We start from the raw sequence: 15,125 nt of genomic DNA, 5'->3' as shown, positions 1-15,125 counted from the left end.
TCTCTGGAGATATTTAAGAGTAGGTTAGATAAATGTTTATCAGGGATGGTCTAGACAGTATTTGGTTCTGCCATGCGGGCAGGGGACTGGACTCGATGACCTTTCGAAGTCCCTTCCAGTCCTAGAATCTATGAATCGATGAATGCTATCTAGCTGTTGAAATACTACAGGCAGCTTGACAACAAACAAACAAAGGGTGCCTGTTAGTAACATTATACTTCATTTATAAAAACCCTTCTTTTTCATTAGACTTGTCTTACTAAATTTGTCTTTTTTATCTGCAGAGGAAAGTGAATTCTCTTGATATATATCCAGTAAGAGGTATATATTTGTTTCATTATATATTTTAGTTGTTTAAACTCATGTTTATCAACTTAACTGACTGAGATGCAAATGAGATCTATTTGAATTACAGAGTCTGTATATAAGTTCAAAGTTGCTGGGTCTTTTTAGTGTCATCCAAGCAGTGTTTTGGAAAGAATAGGGACATTATTCCTTATATATAAATTCTCTTTTAAGGAGCTACGGTGCCTCTGCTTTCTCAGATTAACTGTCATATTTATATATAATTGATCTATCCATGTGCTATCGTCTTCCACATATTAGGAAGAGAAACGGCAGAGTTTGATTATGTTTGATGTATGATTTTAATCTCTCCATGATATTCATGATTGGAGACTGGAAGAAAAAAACTGAAATCTAAGGAGTAACCTGACCTTATAAACTAACAGAGTTTTATCTGTAATCATGGATATGCAGAATCAGAGTTGAGCTAACATTTACTTTTTATTACTTGTAAGCACTGATGATCTTCGTGCTGACAGTTAAAGACAGCTGTTGCCTCAGAGATTAGTGTAGAAGGCATAAGAAATGTGTTGGTTTAGAAATAATGGCCAAAATTCTCAGCTGTGCCAGGCCTCTTTCAGTACAGCAGGCAGGAAAGGGTGGGAGACAATCAGGGAGCCTGTGACACCTTCTTGGTTATCTGCTAAGTCCTGGTACAGGTTAGAACACTTTGTGGGCTGCTCCAACGTATACCAGATACATCGATTTTTAAGGCCAGAAGGGACCATTATAATTATTTAGTCTGATCTTCTATATAACAGGGGCCATAGAACCTCACCCTAAGATTTCTGTCAAAGTCCAAAAGGACTGTTCACCATCTGGGGATAGCCAGAGCACAGCACACCCTGACCACAATGAGAGAGAGAGAGAGAGAAGATGATAGATGAGAAGAGGCAGATTTAGAAGTCATCAGCAAAGAGACTGAAGACATGGAAATAAGGTGTAGGGTAAGAGGAAGAAAAGAAAGTGTTGAAGGATTTGAAGGATTCCTGCAGAGATTGGGAGTGAGGGGTGCAGAAAAGAGGAGGAACTGCCAAAGCGGATGCTGAAAGAGGACAGGTGATACAAAGCATGTTTGTCCACTGAATGAAAAGAGACAGACACAGAAGGTCAAGAGTAGCTAGGGTGAGTGCTGGTTACAGAGTGACAGGTGTGCTGGGATGCCTCAATACAAGCTTCAGCTCTAATATCATGGCAAAGGCCTAACTACATACATGGGGCACCATGATTCTGGTTCTCAGTGCTCGTTTGTAATCACTTGGAAATCATTATTTAATACATTGCTTGGGACTTGATCTGAGTGATTTCCCCATTTGTTAGTTTTAAACAAAGCTTAGGGAGGCTATAATGCGGGTGCCTGGTGGCAGCAGTAATTAATGACACTGCACTGCCAGTACTTAGCGCCACCTGAGACAGACCCTGGCTGTAGCTATAACACTGGACACTCCACTATGGAAAATGGGGTCTTCAGAACAAACACAGCAAAGAACACTAGGTTAGCAATAGATCTCAGGGATGGTCTTTTCCCTCCTTCAGCCCTAGGTGTCTCACATAATTTTTCCTACAGGCACAAAGTGCTAGTGCTGTTTACTGGAGAGAAAAAAAAAGCAATTTTACTCAGAGCGGGTTGTTTCTTATGATGATGTTAAATGAAATAGCAAATGTTAGCTGTTTTCACAGACAGTGCGAAGATGTTCACATTTATATAGTTTGAATCATTTAAAAAGTTGTCCATTACATTCATACTTTTTAGGCCCAGATACTCAACGGTATTTAGGTACCTAACTGCCATTGAAATTAATGTGAGTTAGGTCCTGAAACATCTTGGGGATGGGAGTTAGACATCTAGCTTGTTTTGAGGTACTGGGCCTTAGCCCCTTGTGACTGGGTGATTATGTCTCTCTGCACTCATGCTGCTGGGTGCTGCCACAGCTGTTGGTGGCAAGGGGTTAATATTTTCCTTGAGACACGTTGTAAACACATGTATTCCTCCCTCTCTGCCATTGATTTCATTGGTTCTGGAATCTGCATCTGGTTTTTAGAGAGCTTTGTTTTCTGACAGTGTTACTGCAGCCGTGTCTCCTTTGTTTGGGTTCATGCTAGAAATATACTGGATCATACGGTGAAATATATAGTGTAAGGGTGGTGAATTCCCTGTGGGTTACTCACAGACTATGCCTAGGAAGAAACTAGTGTTCACAAGCCTCTTGAGAAGAGAGAATTGCAAATCTTCAGTAAAACAATCAACATTTTAAGTTATTCCCAAATATAAGGGTTTAATCAAAGGCAGAAAACAACCTGTGTGTTGCACCCCCAAAAGGTTTTTATCAAGGTCAGCTTGGCTTATATGCTACAAAAACATCCTCAGCTTTTCAAACAGGCCAATAAATTGTTCTCTGGCGTATCAGACTCTTGCAAATAAACCCCTTCCCTCACACTACCTCACTGATGTTTGCCTTTTAAACTTGGGAGGAAACAGTGAGTCAAAAATTACGCCTCTGAACCAACAAACTGCTAGAAGAGTTCAAACTAGTGTAAGCATGGACAAGTGGGGTAGTTGAAACAGTAAGACAACATTCAGAACAAGATGATGTCATGGTCTGATTTGGAACATTTTTAATACAGTGAAAAGTGCACAATAAACTCTCTAGAAACATTCTGGCAGTCAAGCAATTTCTTTTTAATATAGGTGACTAAATGGACATTTTTAATAGGTTTGTCTGTAGTGAGCCAAAGTAGGGCCCTATGAGAAGAGAAGTGAAGCTTTATAATAGTAGCTTGTATACATTCAGGGACTAAACCTGACGTTTCCATTTCAACACTAATAGCCTTAAAAATAGACTGAGGTCAAGGGAAAACAGAAAGGATTATACATTTTTATAAGACAATGTATCACATTTATTCCAGAACCAATTATATCTAACATGAGAGACCAGGTGGGTGAGGTAATATTTTTTATTGGACCAATTTCTGTTGGTGAGAGAGACAAGCTTTTGAGCTTACACAATAAAACAGAAGTTGGTCCAATAAAAGATATTAACTCACCCACCTTGTCTCTCTCATACCCTGGGGCCAACATGGCTACAGCAACACTGCATCTACCTAACATGGACAGTTATGAAATAAGAAGCTTGTTTAACGGCTATCAAATTATATTTCAGTAGACTGAATAAAGGGAAATATGTTCTTATAGATAGTTTTTGTTGTTGTTGTTGATGATTTTTTTTTTTGATTAAACAGTAAGCTGTGGCCAGCAGCGTATTTCTGGTCAGTTTCTGTAAAGTCAAAAAGGAACAAAGTCCAAAATCACATCGGCTCAAGTAGGTCCACAATGTAATGAAGGTGGCACAGAAGTGCTGGTAAAACAAAACCTCTTTATTTCTTGGCCCAGTCACATGACCAGAGACAGGATTACAACAAGTTTTAACCCTGTCACATGGTAAGGGCTAGAGTCCACTGGCTTTGGGCATTATTCTTGTATACAATTAAAGCTGGACAACATTTTCCAGTGTTGCATCTGAAGAAGTGGGTTTCTTACCCACGAAGGCTTATGCCCAAATAAATCGGTTAGTCTTTAAGGTGCCACCAGACTCCTTGTTATTTTCGTGGATACAGGCTAACACGGCTTCCCCTCTGATACAAATTGTGGAGGGTTCCCCTCCCCTCCCCAAAAAAAGTTTGTAAGAATTCTAAATTTCAGTAAATAAAGAAATGTCAATGACACTTCCATTATATTTTCTGATTTCTGAACAATTGATGGATCTGCTAAGCAGGGGACTACAACTCCCATCAGCCCCCTCCCCACTGCACATCCCCTTCCTCCTGGCCAGGGCAGGAGAAAGGTCCTATTCCAGGAAGTGACCTGGCTCCATTTGGAAGTGGTGGCTGCATGGCTAGCCAGGAGCTGCAGAGAAGCTGGGTAGAGATCAAAATTCCCACTAACTTCATGCAGAGCCTCGTGTGGAACAGGCCGTGACTGCCACACATCACAGCTGGGTACAGGTCTGTGTGGACCGATGGGGGTGCAACCGCAGGTAGACAGGGTGTCAGGGCAGATGGGTCCTACTAAGAGACACTATCTGAGCCTGGCCTAGAAAACCCACAAACTCTTGTTTGCTTGAACAGAGATTGGGCTGAAGAGGGAATCCCAGGCACTAGGCCTGATGAGCAGCCCTAGCTCTTGACTGGACTGCCACCAGGAGCCTAAACAACACCATTGCTCAAGATGAACTATAACTGTTTAAACCTCTGTTCCTAAGGTACTTGCAACCTTTCCCTTTCCTGCCATCCCTGGAAAAAAACCCGTTCCCTTAGCTATGTGTCTGAGGGTCTACAGTGCAGCTGGGAGCATGCTTCCCAGTTCAGGTAGACAGGCATGCACTAGCTCTGCACAGGCTTTTGGCCTGAATACAAACCCACCCAGACCCCCTAGCTAGCCTGAGCCGCTGCCTGTGCTGCACCAGCTGCACTGCTGGTTTTTGCACACTAGTTCAAGCAGAATTACCCCATGTCTGTCTACCACGCAAGGAAGCACACTTCCAGCTCCAGTGTAGATGCACCCTGCATGGTTACTGGGACCACAAGGGTTAGCAACACCCACAATTATTATCTGCTGAAGCACCTCCAGCCTTTGCCTCGGATTCCCGGTAGACTTAGCACACTACCAGCAGCTAGTACACTGCTTTGGTGCACTCCATTACCGAGCCACCCTGATCATGACAAAACTAGAGAACTGGTTGAAATATTTTGATTGTTGTTTTTTAAACAAAAGTTGTCAAAAGTTTTAAATGTTTGATAAAAAAACACAAACATTCACCAGTGTCCAAACATCAGCTCCAAAAACAAAAATGTACTGCTTGATATGTCAGCTTTGCCACCTGAAATGGCATTAGATTGGAAATTCAGTGGGGGAATGTCACCGGGCTGGGCTTCCCCAGCTCCATAGTATGCGCTGCCACACCAATTCTCTTTCAAGGAGGTTTATTTTCTTAATAAAAGCAAGTAAATAGAAAAACAGTCTTAACTCGGGCCTTATTTGCAGGTGTCAGCTCCACCCCTCTCAGGGGCCTCTGGCAGGTTCCCAGTTCTGGGCAGATCTGCTCCTGCTTTGGGACAGCAATCTCAGGGCCATCTCCCGGAGCACCTGGTCACCTTTGCTCCAGGGGACTCACCATAGCCGTTATCGTCACTCCACTGTCACATTTTATCCCTCTCCCAGTTACCAAAAGCATAAATCCATTTTTCTAGCCTTAATGTACTCGAGTGAACTTTCTACTAAATATAATAATTATAGAGGTTTGGGCAAAAAAATGTTCAAACTTTGGCTTCGATGGAGCAACGCCAGTTTACACCTGCAAAAGAACTGACCCCCGTGTTTGAGAAGCTGAGCTAATATCCAATACCTTAAAGAACAGCCATATTTGGGAATATGTGGTTTACTAGAAGAAAAGGGCAAAAAACAGTTTTTCCAAACTGCAAACATTTTTGAATATTTTTCCTGTCCCAATTTGGGACAAACAGTCCAAATTTTTCATGGTTTGGGTCAATTGAGACATTAATTTGAATAATTTCCAAATGTTTTGTTTTGATTTTTTTAATTAATCTTTTTCAGTATAAATAAACTAAAGTCTTAAAACAAAGTTGTTCCAAACTAGAAAATAAAACTTTTGGAAATTGTCAAAACGGGCCATTGTGATAATTTAAAAAAAGATGTAATAACTTTTTTCAAATTAGATTAGTCTAAGCCGACCCTTTCCCACAAATAGTTTTGGATTTGACAAAATGGCATTTTCCGATTTAAAAAAAAATCGGAAAATTCCCAAGCAGTTCTACTTACCAGTACATTGCTGAGTAGTTTGTTGGCATGTATTATTTTACATGCCTAGAATCAGAGACATGCTCCTTGTGCCAGACTTGACATTACTACTCACGACCACAGCATTAATGTGTATAAGAAAGGTCTGATATTAGGTCCTGTTGTTGTGATTCCACTTGTGTTTTTACAGAGATGTCACAATGTAATTGTGGGCCCCCTTTTCTAACACTGGCCTTAAAGTGTTGCCTGTGATCCAGAAGGTTTCTCTAAGGCCTTGGCTACACTGGCAATTCACAGCGCTGCACTTGCTGCACTCAGGGGTGTGAAAAAACACCCCCCCTGAGCGCAGCGAGTGCAGCGCTGTAAAGCGCCAGTGTAATCAGCACCTGCAGCGCTGCACGCTCGCCCGCAGCGCTGCAAGCTATTCCCCTCGGAGAGGTGGAGTACTTGCAGCGACTACACTCGCGCTTCACAGCGCTGCCGCGGGTGCGCTGTGAATCCGTGAGTGTAGCCAAGGCCTACCTTTTTGATACCAGAGACCAGCTTGCTGCCTTCCTAAACTGTCTCAGGGAGATTTCAGGGACTGGCCTTGGTCCACAGACCGCTCATTGAGAAAGTGCTCTAAGTACTATAGATCAGTCTATCGTTACATGAAGGATATTGTCTAATTAGGCTGGGCTTTTTGTTTAAATGAAATGGCCCATTGTCAGAGGTGACATTGGCCTTTTAAAAAGGAGAGGTTAGTTCACTTGAGAGCGGTCAGCTGACCCCAACTGGGCTTAAAAGAAAGCACTTGGGGAGAGACTGAGATGGCAGAAGAGTGGTCAGGAAAAAGACAAGTGAGGGCTGCCTGGGAGTGAGAAATTGACAGGTGAAAGCTTCCAGAGACTAGGAGATTGTAGGAGGTCCCTGAAGGAAGGTGTTAGTTAGTGGTTCCTGGGGGAAAACTGAAGGTAGGAGACTAGCAGAAGAGTTACTTGCTGATGTCTCCAGGCTAGAGAGCTGGAGACAGGGGAACAGTGCAAGGACCTACCTGCCAAGAAGTTAATGGAACAGAGGAAATAATAGATGCTTTGCTGGTAAAGATGAATTCCCAGCAGAGAGAGGCTGTTGCACTCTAACTGAAAGGGGTTGGGTGGCTTTCCTGGCACAAGGACAGGAGTGGATCAGAGAAGAGCCCGCCTGGGGAGATGCTGGAGTGTGGTATGGGCTATGTCAAGGGACTAGAGTATATAGATTTCAAGGGCTATATACACTGGGTGTGAGAAAGGGACTCTGTCTGGAACTTTAGTTAGGACTGTTTTGCACTATGTTTTGGTAATAAGTTGGCCCAGAGGAGTGTATTAATGAGTCAAAAAACCTTACATGGAATTACTGGAGACTCTGAAGAAGGGAAACTGAGGTGGGCCTGCCTGATCCACTGCAGCCTTCTTCTGGAAGGTGTTCCAGGTGGTGTTGCTTTATGACATTCATCATATGGCAAAAGCTGTCCTGTTTGAACCTGTTATTTAATCACGCATGTTGCTATGCCACTGAACTTGTTTATGTTGCGATGCCAGATAGGATGACAACCTGTGTGTACTAAGGTGAAGGAAACTAATGCATAAAGCTGTGTTTGCCAGCTGAAATGTGGAAACTTTTGTCATCCACACATACTCCTATATCCATAATGTGCAGCTCTTGGTTGAACTTGGAGCATCTGCAGAGGAGGTACAAGTCTAGAAAAATCCAGTCAGCCATACCTACAAGTCCTGCCTGGCAAAGCAGTGGAGTATTGGGAATTCCTACTGGTGCACTGAGAAGTTGACTTGGAAGGAATGTACATGCAAATCTTGCTAACAGGAGAATATAACTCTTAGGCCCAAATCCAGTCCCCAAGTAGTCAGGCTGGATGTTGGAGAGATACATAAATGAACTGGGGGAACACCTTCATGCTGTGGATTCCCCTGGCCGCAGCTCAGCAGTGCCCCACCTCCTCCCCCAGGGTACTATGTAAGAAGCTTATGCAGGTTGTATATCATCCCCATCTGGTTTCCCACATCCAGACTCCTCCCATGAACCATTTCCACAGTACCGGGGGCACCATAGAGAATGGGGTGGATTTGCCTCAGGCCCCAGTTCTGTCATCCTTACAATTAGTAGTACTTTATTTATAAGTAGCCCTGATAGAATGAATGGGGCTGCTTGAGGCATAAGATACTACTCACTGTAAGAAGGGATGGCAGAATCAGGCCATTACTGATCAGTAGGAGTAGGATCCAATCTCTGAAGTCAATGGGGAAAACTGGATCAATGGAAAGAACAGATTGGTAGGATGGTCTAGTGGACGGCGAACTAGACCAGCTGGGTTCAATTCCCAGCTCAGCCACACCCTTCCTCTGTGACCTGAGACAAGTCTCCCCTGTGCCTCAATTCCCCATCTGTAAAATGCAGCTAAGGCTTCCTACCTCCCAGAAGTGTTGGGAGGATGAAATCTGCTAATGACTGTCAAACACTCCGATATCATGGTGATGAGGCCATAAAAGCACCTGGCTAGATCAGACTTCAGTAGCAGCAGGACTAAGTCCCAAGGGAGTGAAGATACAAATCAAGTACATTTATAATTTTGCTTAGAAAGAAATCAGCAGACAACAACATAAGATTTAACATGCTGTTTTGTAACAAGCCAGAGTCTGGTCTAAACTTGTTTTTAGCATTTCAATTATGAAAGTGATAGTTGCAGAAAGATAGTAATTTTAAAGCATAGTCAAATAGTTCTTCATTAGCACACACTTGCCCTGTAAGTATAACAAATACCCTGATTATTAAATGGATCTTAATCCTACAACACTTATGACTAAGACTTTCCAAAAAAAGTGTCTTGTTTTTACAATAGAGCTCACAGAACAACAATTAAAATAAGACTAAGGTTTATTTTTAACTAAGGATACAGTACAGAAAATAGTTTGTCTTCTAAAGAGGGTTTTGTTGCTAAAATGTGTAGCATGTCTACTAAAAAAGAACAAAGGATACGTAAAAGGATCCTCCCTAGCCTGCTAAAGTTCTTTGAAAATAGGATGTTCCTGTACAAAAATGTTAGAGGAGTGCTGGTATATTATTGTTCTACAAGTGCAGTTTAGCTTTGTCAGTATTTTATATCGGTAATGTATCAGGGTTCTGTTTGTGTGTGCACCCATGCCATTTAAAAAATAATTAAAAAAAACAACTTGAAAAACCAAGGACCAGCTGCTCAGCTGGGGTAGGTCCATTGTCTGGCACCATATATAAGCTTATGAAACTAAACTGTGTAAGGCCTCTGCAGTTGTGCCTGGCATTTGAACAGGGACTGAAGCGGTGGTGGTGGTGGGAAATCTCTTTATCTGGAGCAAAAGAAAGGCATCAGCTGACCCCAAATATATTGATCCTGAACATTATTTTTCCTCACACTGTAACTGCCTTTTTCTGTCCTGTATTATCTCATGGTAACCTTAGACATCAGTCCCAATCCTGAAAGATAATGGGCTCGTGTATAAATATTGTTTGTTCTCTCTGTGTTAACAAACCCTATTCCTGTTTGATTACTAACTCTTCCTTTTTCCTGTTCTTTGCTTACTATAATACATTTCCTGTTTATCAGTTTATAATTTCCTGACAAAAATGTTGTTTAAAGTTGTAAATATGCATCAAGAACTTAGAGGGAAGACTGTCTCAGTAAAAAGTTTGTGTAGTCTCAACCACACAAAGCATTTGAAAGTTCCATTACCTCCCCCTCCTGATCTCTTGGCTTCTCCCTTCCCATTATTTTAAATCTTTCTCTTTTTCTCTCTCCTTCATGCACACTACTCTACCCTAAAAAAAAAAAAAATCCTCCCTCAAACCCTCTTGCCACTCCTGGTGATAGCAGCCATGGTGGATGCTAAGTACCTGGGAAAGGACAGTCCACAAGAACCCTGGGGCAGCCAGTGCAAATGAAACCCTAGAGGAGGCAAGCATTCAGTTCCAGCAGTACTGGTGAAGCCAGAAGCTGCTCTACAGTAAAAGGGACAGAAGCAGGGAAATCTATCCAGCGTAGCATAACTGACCCCATTGCAGGATGTCACTGCAAGTGCAGTACTGCCAACCCCAAGTGTTTAAAAAAATAAAATTGAGTCAGGCCCCCACAATCATGGGATTAGTGTAAAAATTAGATTTTTTTTTTTAAATAAGTGTTGTGTTCTCTTTATTTGCCTCTTGGTATTGGAGCATTAGGGTTCATACTGCCAGCTTTTCTCCCCAAAAATGAAGGCTAGAAATGTTTTTTTTTTTTTTAAATGAAAGCTGAGATTCTCTGGTAATAGCCAGATTCCAGTATCTGAAGCTTTAAGAAAAATAGTAAATATTGCACAAATCCTGAGAATTGGCAACACACTGAGTGTCATGCAGCAGCCCCTCTGCTGTCTGATAGTGTGCAGGGTCTCCCAACAGCTCAGAGGCACGTGCTGTAGCGTGCTCCAAACAGAAGGTTCTACAAGCTATAGCCCTCAATGGGGTCCCCAAAACACTCACCCATTGGAGCACAGGGATCCTTTACTAGGGTTACCAGAAACACAACAGGCAGCTCTCCAATGCACGACATGCGTTACTGATTACGGTAAATGCACAAAACAACAGTTCCTAACCCAGGCCCCAAAAGCAGTGCATTAGAGGGGTCTACAAGTTGGGCTTCTCCAGCCCAGTTCCAGGGATCCTCCCTCCAGACCACACCCCACACAGGGGCAATCAGACATTGGCCTGCAGATTCCCCAGGCAGAATTCAGCCTGTCTGTCCGGCCCTTGCTGTTTCATTGGAGCCTGTCTGCCCTGATCTCCAGTTTGCAGGCCACTTCTAGGTATGTGCCTGTTTGCAACTACTCCTGGACCCCTGCTGCTAACAGGCTACTTTCCTTCTCAGTTCTTGAGCTGCCTCTGCCCAGCCTTCCTTCCACAGACAGTTCCCAAGCTGCTGCCTCTCTACCTTAAGCCTCTAGCTCCCTCTTGACCTCAGGGTTGTATTTCTGTACAGGAAGGATTATGGACGTTGGAGTGGGAAGTAATATGGCGGTCAGTAATGAGCCAGCAGGTTCACTACACTAAATCAAACCCTCTAATTGTAGGGTTTATATTTTAAAGGGATAGCATCCCTTCAAGGACTCAAGCGCCATTGGGGCATCATTTGTATATTTGTGGAGAGGAAGTTGTGAAAGCATCCATCTCTCTCACCAGCCACCACAGGCCTCCATAATCAGCTGTGTTAGAGAGGGCACTAAGGGCTAAGGCAGCTCAGAAGGTGCCATGGTTAACAGCCCAGATCATAAAGACAAGAAAGGGGAATATTGGGAGAGACCATACCAAGGACTTGTCACTGCTATCCTGCTCCTGCAGGCCTTTCATGCAGTTTTCATTATCAAGACTATCTCAAAGATGTATCAAACTAAGGGGTCTTTAGCCAAAGTTTCCTTGCCAAGTGTGGTCTGGTGAACAGACTTAAGTGGCTGCTAAAGGCCCAAAGACTGTTTCCTCATTAAGGATTATGTCATTTGTCCAAAGGCCATTCAGAGCTCCAGTTATTAAGGTTCAGTTCCCTGGTTTTTTGCATTTTAATTGACCAAAAGAGTTATGAAGCAGCATATAAACACATAAATTAAAATGTTATCTTAGTTACATGGCACCTTGTGTCTTTACTTGCTCACTAGGTATTCAACAACTTCAAACATTTCAGGGCCAAGTCTCTGATTTGCAAGAGGCTATGCCTACTCTTAATTGGTTTTGGGGTAAAATAGCATCCTAAAAATCCTCCTCTCTACAATATTTCAGTCTATCAAAAATGCTTTAACATTTGGGGTTATAATACTGTGAATATATACAGATTTTAAAAGAATGCTTGAATGAGAATATGTCACTTAACTACTTGTTGCTAAATATCATTATGTAGTAACTTCATTGGAAACAATAGCAATTAATTCACACTAGCCTCATCAAGTTATATCCCTAACATTGTAAATAAATTGTCACCACTGTATAATTACCAGGTAATAACATTTTACACCCAACCTTTAAAGTACATTTCAAAGGATCTCAAAGTACTTTAAAAGACATTAAATTATGAAGTGTCACAGCACATCTATGAAGGTAATTAAGTTTTACCCCTGGTAAACTAAGGCACAGGTAGGTTCTGGCCAAAATAGTCAAACTTGGGTGCATAAAGTTAAGCACTTACATAAACAACTTCAGTTGGAGTTGGAAAATAAATTTGCAGTGGGAGTGCTCGCTATCCCTGAAAAACATGCCAATTATTTAGATGTCTAAACAGAAATATAGGTGCCTAACTTTAGACCTGATGTTCTTGGACTATATGACTTGTCAGTACTTACAGTGACTCAGTTGCAGAACCATTAATAGAATCCAGAGTCATAGATCCCAATCTCTTGACCTTACTGTTAGAAAACAGAATCAAAGACATAATGGTAGGGCAGTAAATTCTTGCTGTGTTTTCATTTTTTGGTGCACTGATTTCGTTGGGTAAAAATGCACACATCTGAGTCTTCACATTTTTGTCGAAAGACTTTGCCAAGCTCTGTTTTTAAGCCTTTATTTAACTATATGTAATAGTTAGTGAGTTTTGTGCTTTTAAAATAAATGTACAACATTCTGCTCATTATCCCATTCCTTTACTTGCCACTGTGTTCAGCTTGTCCCACTCGTGGAATGGGTAGTCATTTGCTTACAACTTAGACAGAAGATAATAATCAGTTTGGTTGCCAAGATTTAAAATAGTTCAGGGTGGTGCTTGTACATTTTTATTTTCTTTTTGCACGCGCGCACACACAAACCCAACAAGCCGCAGTCCATCGCAGATATATATGTATATCTAAATATAAATTTTCTCTGCATAAGAGGGAATATGTCCTGAATCACCTCCATAGACTTGTTCTTTGTATTGGAAAACATACAATTAGTGTCTGGTTTTAGGTGTCAGAGTTCAGACAGAAAAAGATACAATAAATCCCCTGGTACAACTTGGTCTAAGGTCTAGTGGCAGTAGCATGTGCAAATACAACCAGCAGAGCTACTGCAATCACCACACCAAGTCCCTCCCCACATTTGTATACTGTTTTCCTTCTTTCTTCTAAACTGTAATAGAGCCATCTGGGGCAGTTAAGAGTCTCACTGAATGACCTGCTAGTGTTTAACCCTGCATGTGTGTTAGGGTGACCATATGTCCCAATTTTATAGGGACAGTCCCGATTTTTGGGTCTTTTTCTTATATAGGCTCCTATTACCCCCACCCCGATTTTTCACACTTGCTGTCTGGACACCCTAATGTGTGTTAAACAGAAGGGGGAATAGACAGTGCTAGAAGACACTCTCTCTCTCTTCCGCTCCCCACCTTGCATCCCTTAGTCACTAGTCATAAATGCAGTCCTTGTGTTCTAATCGTGCATGTATGAGTAAAGGAAACTTGGCACAACCCCCTCTGCACTACCTAGCACAACTGAACCAGCATGGCATGAGCATAAACTCTTTAGTAAAGAGTTTATCAGGGGTGTCTATCACAGGAGACATGTAGAAAGGGAAGGGAAGGATGAACAGTGACAGCTGTGTGGGGAAGGGGGAAATCTCAGCACTTTTAGAAGGGATCTAATTTGTTTATTAATTTATTTGTAATACTGTAGCACTTAGGAGCCTTAGTCATGGACCAGAACTCCATTGTGTTAGGCACTGTACAAACACAGACCAAAAAAGACAGCCCCTGCCCCAAGGAGCTTACAATTTAAGTGTAAGACAAGACACCAGAGGGATACAGGCAGAGTGAAGTAGCAGTATAAGAAGCAACAATGAGACAATACTGGCCAGCATGGTAGGCAATGGTCTCTTATCCCCAACAGCTTAACCGGCATCAAGTTTTGAACTCTCACCACAGGAATCAAAAGTAAAATACATATGGAACAGTGTGCTTAACTGCTGTCTAAAATTCAAGCCCAGTTTATGGTAGACATGTACTGCAAAAAAATCAGCTTAAAAACTATTATTCTTCTGTTTCCAGCTATGTATTTTAAACACCTAAATATATAGAGAAGAGCCCCCCTACCAAACTATGCACATTAAGCAGCCCTGTGAGCATGGAGACTCCATTAAAATATTGTGCAATATAGTATGCCTGAGCTTTATGGGTACTTCTTATTGAGGGAGGTAACGAGTTGAGTCATACCCAGAAGGAAAATGAGTGAGCGTGTGGTTTTAAAAGGGAAGAGATAGTAGATAAGAGTGAATGAAGACTCTGAATCTATACTTTACAATGATAGCAAACTTCAGCTAGGACTGTAAGCAGCTGTAGATACATTAGCATTAAGGGCCTGATTCAGCAAGGTACTTCAGTGTATGCCTAACTTTAAGCATGTGAGTAGGCCCAGCTAAAGTCAATAAGTCTATTCATCTACTTACAGTTAAGGCAGATGCTAAAGTAGTTTGCTGAATCAGGCCCAAAAATCACACAATTCCCCTCTATTAGAATAGATTCTAAACAGACTCACCTACATCTGAAAAATAAAACAGTGACTGGAGTTTTATGGTTGTCTGTCTTTCTGAGCCAGCTTTACCTACTGTCTTCATTACAGCTTTCTCCAGAAGGCTAGAACACATGAAGATGTTTGCTTTCAAATGTTCCAACAATAGCATGAGATACTATAGTAGTAAACCAGAGCCCCCTAAAGCAGATTGTAAGTAACCTCATACTTTATAGTTCCAGCAAAGTAATCCCAGGCTACAGATGTCTAGCCTTTCAGCTGCTGTGCATGTTGCTTTGATTCTTATCATAATACTGACAGCCATTGTGTAATTGATTGCAAATTTTTTATCTAGATCAGCTGGCTATTTGCTTCCAGTTCTAGATAATGCCTATAAAAGGAGGCACCCAGGAAACACTAGCCTAACTTGTGACATATGTTTGCATGAGCAGATAGGCAGTTCT

General features: G+C 41.9%; 1 protein-coding gene across 1 annotated transcript in view; it reads left to right on the top strand.

Moving 5' to 3' along the window:
* The first annotated feature begins 302 nt into the window (after positions 1 to 302).
* CDC42EP3 (CDC42 effector protein 3) overlaps positions 303 to 15,125 on the top strand; it is a 113,028-nt gene continuing 98,205 nt past the window's right edge. The window contains exon 1 of the mRNA XM_054022479.1: positions 303 to 321. The gene's annotated coding sequence lies outside the window, so the exon portion shown is untranslated. The remainder of the gene's footprint in view (positions 322 to 15,125) is intronic.

This window comes from Malaclemys terrapin, chromosome 3 (assembly GCF_027887155.1).
Source record: "Malaclemys terrapin pileata isolate rMalTer1 chromosome 3, rMalTer1.hap1, whole genome shotgun sequence".
Lineage (NCBI taxonomy): Eukaryota > Metazoa > Chordata > Testudines > Emydidae > Malaclemys > Malaclemys terrapin.
Note: the sequence above shows the minus strand (reverse complement) of the source record. Positions and strands in the feature narration are given on the sequence as shown.